This window comes from Rhinichthys klamathensis, unplaced genomic scaffold, assembly GCF_029890125.1.
Source record: "Rhinichthys klamathensis goyatoka isolate OS25496 unplaced genomic scaffold, OSU_Roscu_1.1 h1tg000313l_1, whole genome shotgun sequence".
NCBI lineage: Eukaryota > Metazoa > Chordata > Actinopteri > Cypriniformes > Leuciscidae > Rhinichthys > Rhinichthys klamathensis.
Window position 1 is genome coordinate 20,942 of NW_026606831.1, and position 7,122 is coordinate 28,063.

Sequence of the window (7,122 nt, forward strand, 5' to 3'; positions counted from 1 at the left end):
GTAAAAGTGATTTATTATTTATTTATTTTTTCAATTAAAACTTATAACTCACATTGGTTGTGGTTCTTGTTAAAAACCTTTAGAGTTGATACATTAGAGAATGTGTTTGCCTATTATACTACATGGCCCTGCCTTGAATAATCTTTTTAATGTGAAAGTCTAAATTGTGTAATATTCATTAGGCTAACTTTTTTAATCCAAAATAAATTCCAAGAAGGGAAATAATCCAGGTAGTTTGTGTACAGTAAGTAATTACAGCAAAATCAGTGACAGTAACCATTCAGCCTCCCTCCACAAGTCTATAATATAGAAATTGAGTGTACACAGGAGTATAGGGTAAGATGAAGAATTTTTTTTTATTAATATTCACACAAAAATTATTCTGCTGCCATAGTCAAAGGTACATTATTAAAATAAATAAGGAGATACAAAACAAAAAATGTCCTGCAGAATATAAACAAAGGCGAAAATAAATATGTATGTGCCCCCTCTGAACAGAACAGCTGCTGCTGCAAGGAGGTTCACCTCTGGCATTCCCCTAACATCACGGGAAGATTTCCAGGTCCCAGTATGGCCCCCAAGACATGTCCAATCTACCTTCCTCTGTGCACCAACGTCAACAATAGTCTTTGACGAAATTGTATTCCCGCACATCTGGCAAAATTTGAAGAGTGACATGAGGCTTGACTCATTGACAATTATCTTCTTTTCATTCCAGTCCTTTTCACCTTCATCATCTGATGATGATGATGTTGATGTGAGGGTGAAGGTTGACCCAGGTTGATAGCTTTCATCATTTTCACCTAAAGCTTCAATGCTGCTGATGGTGGTATTGAGGCCCCCAGGTGTACTTAGGCATGGTGACTTTAAAAAAAAAAAGATAAAAAAAAAAAAAGTCATACAGTTGCTTTAGAATTCATTTAGAAAGAATATGATGTGAAGTATGTTGGTTATTCAAAAACTTACAAATTGTTCTTGGACTGAGACCGGAAATTTGACCGGAGTTGAGGTCAGCAGGATTTTTTCTTCTTCTTCCAACGACACTAACGCAGCAGACGCAATTGGAGTCTGAAATGACAAGTTCAATAACGTTACATAATATTTCAATAAACTAAAGTTATTCTGAAGTGAAAACAATGCAGGTTTTTTCGTTGCCCAAATAAAAAGGAAATACCTCTAACATATACATATTGAGATTTCTGACCGACATAAGTGTCAATTTTATTTTTAAGCTTACATTAATTAACACTATTTTGTTCTAGTCTGCACTACATCAGGGGTTCATCTCGCAAATGTATCTGTTTCTGCAGTCATCTCCAAACATACAGCAACTTGCTTGTGTGGTAACGTTAGCATAAATAGACTAACACAGTTTTACAGAACTGTGGCTTTACTTTGATAACAGTCAACTAATATGTAATTATCTATCTAACGTCACTTTGCTAACTTTCCTGTTTTACTGCTAACAACTACAACACTATATGTAGGCTACTGTGTGATCAGAAACAGAGTCGAGTATTAGCGAGTCTTACCTCTAGGCGAATGCGTTTAGTACCAGAAGGCCCAGGCTGTTCGTCATCTGGAAATCTGAATATCGACGGGATTGCGGTGTCCTTCAGAGTGGTTCTCTTAATTCCAAGGACATTCGTTTCGTAGTCTTCCTGCTTGAAATGGCGACTGCAAATCCTACGGGTTTTCAGGTTTTCCATATCGGTGTCCTCGCCAAACTTCGGGTGGTTGATAGCCCGCAGCCATTGTTTACATCGCTCTAAATGTTTTATCGGAAAATGATGGAAACTTACTTTTTGTCCTTTCCTGGTTTTGTTTGTACATCCCGGTACAACGCAACTTAACACCATTTCGATGGAAATGTATCTAATTCACGATTTATAGAGTCACGATGTAACAAAGCAAGCCTAGTTGGATCAAACTTTTCGGATACTGCCGCCTGTAACCGGTAGGCGTGGTTTGGGAGTGGCCTCGTAAGGGCAGCAAACCAAGTGCATTCTGGGAGTTGTTGTCTTTCATACACATGAGTCAAAAATACATTTTCTGGCTTTTCTCAGTCTAGAAAACTCCAAATTCAAAAATAATTTCACATTTCTACTATATAAATGACCAATATTAAATACACATTCATGTTCCCAGAGCTGAAGTATCCCTTTAATGAGTCACAACACAATGTGATGTATTCATGTTCTACAGAACATAAGCTACATACACGACACAGAAAGTGCTTTGAGTTGTTGTTACTCAATAAAATACTTTTTTTAATACTGCAATCACTTTGTAGTGTATTTTCATTTACTGTTGTGAAATGGAAAATCAATAATCGCTAATCGAGAATCGTTAATAATCGAAAATCGACTGTAATCGAATCGGGACTTCAATAATCGTAATCGAATCGAATCGGGAAATCAGACAGATTAACCACCCCTAATCAATGCATCGATCAAACGTCTAACGATACGATGCATCGATGCCACACATAAAATATCGATATAGGTTACCTTTATTTTGATACTCTCTACATCCTCACGTAACTTTTCTCAGCTAAAATAGATGCCTGACAAGATTGACTGAACCCTGAAACCTGTACACTGGTTGTGTACACTTGGCACATAATATCTAAATATCGATAAATCAATTGATATAGCCCTGAATCTAATCGTAATCATATCGCAGAATTTGAGGTATCGGCAAATATTGTATTGCTGGCTGAGAGAATCGATATCGTATCGTGATGAACTGTCCGATTTACACCCCTAATCTAAACAAATAAATCCTTTCGATGAAGGGCAAATCTGACGTAAACTGACCCATAGCCCTGTCTTAGAGATCACCATGTGCTGTCACAAAATTTGCCACAACACAAGCAAAGTTATGGACCAGGATACTATACCTGTGGCAATTTCATAAAATGTCTTCCTGGCAGCTGGTGTGAGTTTCCGGTCTTTGTCCTGCAGCTGTTGGGTGTCAACCATGAAGTCCACCTCATCCCCCTACAGTGTCACATCAAAAGGGGACATAACATTAAAAAAAAAAAAAATCATAGCACACAGCATATGAGAATTAAAACGGCAAATAGATCATGTAACAATTTCATACATTGATGGTTCTTCTTGTGTCTCCTTTTGACTTCAACTTTATTCTATTATTTGCTACGTCGATGAGCCTCCGGCAATAGTAGGCCTCTAGCCTGGTGGTAATGAAATCCATCAGCTGTGTTATGTTGTAGGCCTTCAGCCTATAGAGGACCTGGTCCTTCAGCACCCTCATTGCACTCTCCACATAATTGTTGGTGTCGTTCCCTCGTGTGGGGAGATGGGAGCGGAGACAAATTGCCCAGGCCTCACGTCTGCTGAAAATAGATGTCAGATATTTGCAATATCGTGGGTGAAGCTTTGCCGTGGAGTCCTCTAATGCCCGATGGCATGAGCCCTCAAGTTCTCCTGGATTTCTTGCATACACCATAGCCTTGAAGAGCTGTAGCAGGGTTTGACGGTCAGACTTTGGTACTGCATTGTGGGCATCCCACAGCCACCTCCACATCGCCTGCAAAATGTGGAAAACACAGAGAATGGGGTGTGTATGTGGATAAGACTCGCTGAGGGCCTGTCGTAATGCCTGGCAGCCATCAGTCATCACCACTTGTGGACCAAGCTCTCTTCTGCGGAAAAATGCGTCCTCCGGGAGAATGCTTTTGAGGAGCTGCAGTCCTGCAGTGATGACACTCTGAGACTCAGATGATGTTATCATTACACCCAAGGGCAGTCCTCCAATAGCTGAGTGGGTCAAAAGTAGGAACACTCTGCTATTTGTTCTGTCGCAATTTCCAGAAGAGTCCACAAAGACCATCTCTGCACTCTCAGGGATCATTGAATGGACTCGCCTCATGAGGGGACTGCATAAGGCAATGATGATGTTCTTGGAATCTGCAAACATCTTCCCGCACTCTGCCCCCTCCTTTTTGTTGTATGCATCAAGTGATGCCTGTAAGCTGGTGAGCATGGCGTCCCCGGATAACTCCCCGTACGACCTCTTAAAAATTTTGTAATACAGCCTGAAATGACAGTTATACACAGGATTTAGTACGTTATATCAAGTACATTATCAACATTATCACATAATCTTTAACTTGATAATAGTGATCACATTCTTAAAATGTTCCAATTGTATGTTTTTATTTTACTTACCTAAAACAGAAACTTAGATCTGGACAAATCGAGCGATCAGCAGCTGCAAAGACGTATGAGTCGCCCATTTCCTCCTGAAGGTCGTATTTCTGTGTATTTAAAGCAGAGGAGGGAGAGTGGCCACTTTGAAAAAGAGTCTGTAGTTTGTTGATTGTCTCTGGTGCAACATCTCGGTACCTCATAGCCTCAGCACACATAAGCAGGTGATTATGTTGATGTTTCAGGTTGATGTAAAGACATAATCCTTCTTCTATGTGTAAATCAGCAGATCTGAGGACAATAAAATGATTATTACATATATTAGGCAAGGCAAGTTTATTTATATAGCACATTTCATACACAATGGTAATTCAAGGTGCTTTACATAGGAGAAAATAAAATAATCAAAAAAAATAAGAATAATTAAAAAAGTTTAGAATAAAAAATAAAGTACAGTAAAAACAGTCGGACGAACAGTGGCACAGTGCTCATTCAGTAAATGCATAGCTAAACAGATGTGTTTTGAGTCTGGATTTGAATGTGACTACTGTAGGAGCACATCTGATCTCCTCTGGAAGCTGGTTCAGCATAGTAGCTAAAAGCAGACTCACCATGCTTAGAGTGAACCCTTGGTATTTCTAGCTGATGTGATCCTAATGATCTGAGTGATCTGTTGGGTTTATATTCAGTGAGCATATCTGCAATATATTGAGGTCCTAGCCCATTAAATGGTTTATATACCAGTAATAATACTTTAAAATCAATCCTAAATGTAACTGGGAGCCAGTGTAGAGACCTGAGGACTGGTGTGATGTGTTCATATGTTCTGGTTCTGCTCAGGATCCTGGCAGCAGCGTTCTGTATGAGCTGCAACTGTCTTATGGTCTTTTTAGGAAGGCCAGTGAGGAGTCCATTACAATAATCCACCCTGCTGGTGATAAAAACATGCACAAGTTTCTCTAAGTCTTGATTGGAAACAAAGCATCTAATTCTTGCAATATTTTTCAGATGATAGTATGCTGATTTAGTTATTGCTTTGACATGACTACTGAAACTAAGGTCTGACTCTAGAGACACACCAAGATTCCTGACTTGATTTTTAGTTGCTAGACCCCTAGCGTCAAGGTATGCATTCACTCATCGTGTCGTCTGCATAGCTGTGGTAAGAGATTTGGTTCTTTCTCATTATTTGGCTCATTGGGAGCATGTACAGGTTGAATAGGAGTGGTGCAAGAATTGAGCCTGGAGGGACTCCGCATGTCATGGATGTCCACTCAGACTTATGGTCTCCTATACTCACATAATAACCTCTCCCTTCTAAGTTTGACCTGAACCATTTTAGGACTATCCCAGAAAGCCCCACCCAGTTTTCCAGCCTGTTATTACATTATTTAGAAAACTGAGACAGCAGGTCCGTAGCCAGCCTATTAAAGGGGGGGGTCTTTTTTTCAAAAAGTGGACCTTTTGCCGTTTTTTTCCTCCTTTTGTATTTAATTATGAGGTTTAAATACTTCATTTTGGTGACCTTTTATGCACTAATTTGTGCTGGATTAGCTTGTCTGCTGGTTAACGATATTAAAATATTTTATTATTATAATTACACTACGTTTATATGGCTATTATATTGTAGTCTATTGAGTGGATAAAATATAGAAATCCTTTTAATTAAAAAATAAATAAATAAACACACACACACACACACACACACACATATATATATATATAAATAACTCCTCCCCCAGGTGAGAGGGATATTACCCCTCTAGGGGGGTCCGGGGGAGAAAATTTTAAATATTCCATATTTTAAAGCATCAATCTGATGCATTTTGAGATGCATTTTTTGCCATCTATCTATACAATAGTTTATTGAGCCTTTTCTTTTAACAGTTTTAAATTTCAGTTACAGTGCGCGTGAAGAATGATAGTGCTCGTGTTCTAACAGACACACGGTAGAAAGGAACATGGTTAAGATACAGCAATACAGTCCAGCAATATAGGCATTTTATGCGAAACCATAGAGCTTTATCTACAGATCAAGTACAATAATAGTAACAGTGAATCATCTTGGAGAGAGTTTCATCATGTTGACTGTCGTAACCGAACGCGACGCGCTGTTTGAACGCTGAATGGAGAATGACTGACAGCCGCAGCGGAGGGAAACGTTTACGTGAACTTGAATTTAATGACTTAATGATTTTGATTGTTTTTGTCGATTGATTTCATAAATCAGATGTTATTACTTGTCCTAAACTACAACGAGTAAGATCATTCCCCGGAATCGATTCCAACAATTGCATTTTGAACCTTTGGAATCGACTCTCAATTCCCAACGCCTCGGAATCGAGGAATCGATTCTTTTTGGACTCGATCCCCAGCCCTATCATTCAGATGCGATGCTTCTTCACCGTTGCTTTGAAAAGTGTATTGCGAGAACGCTCTCTGAACTGCGCGCACACACACACACACACGTCCAGCTACAATAATCATATTAATTTGAAACAGCAACACAGAATATTTGTCACAAGCATTGATTAAAACAATGATGACAATAATCACATAAAAAAAAAAAAAAAAAAAAAAAAACGACTTAAATTCTGGACCTTTGGCAGTGAGGGGGGGTTCGTTCGAACCACCCGAACCCCCCCTGCCTACGGGCTTGAGAGTGACTTTATTTACAAAACAGCAAGCCTGTTTTTTAGGGTAGCAAATCTAGTTTAATCTAAATTCTAACCTGGACTTTCTGTTCTGCGAAAAGCTTTTCCTCTTGAGAACAACATACATCACAGCAGGACAGGATGTATTTTTTTTTCGAGGAAGAATGCCGTGTGTTGTGTTGGCATCTTAGGTCCACCTTCAAACACATTCAATTAAGGTTTTGGCTCAACCCTTGCAACAATAAATGAATGCACCTGCTATGGAATCACTTACTCTGTACATGTTCTTCCTT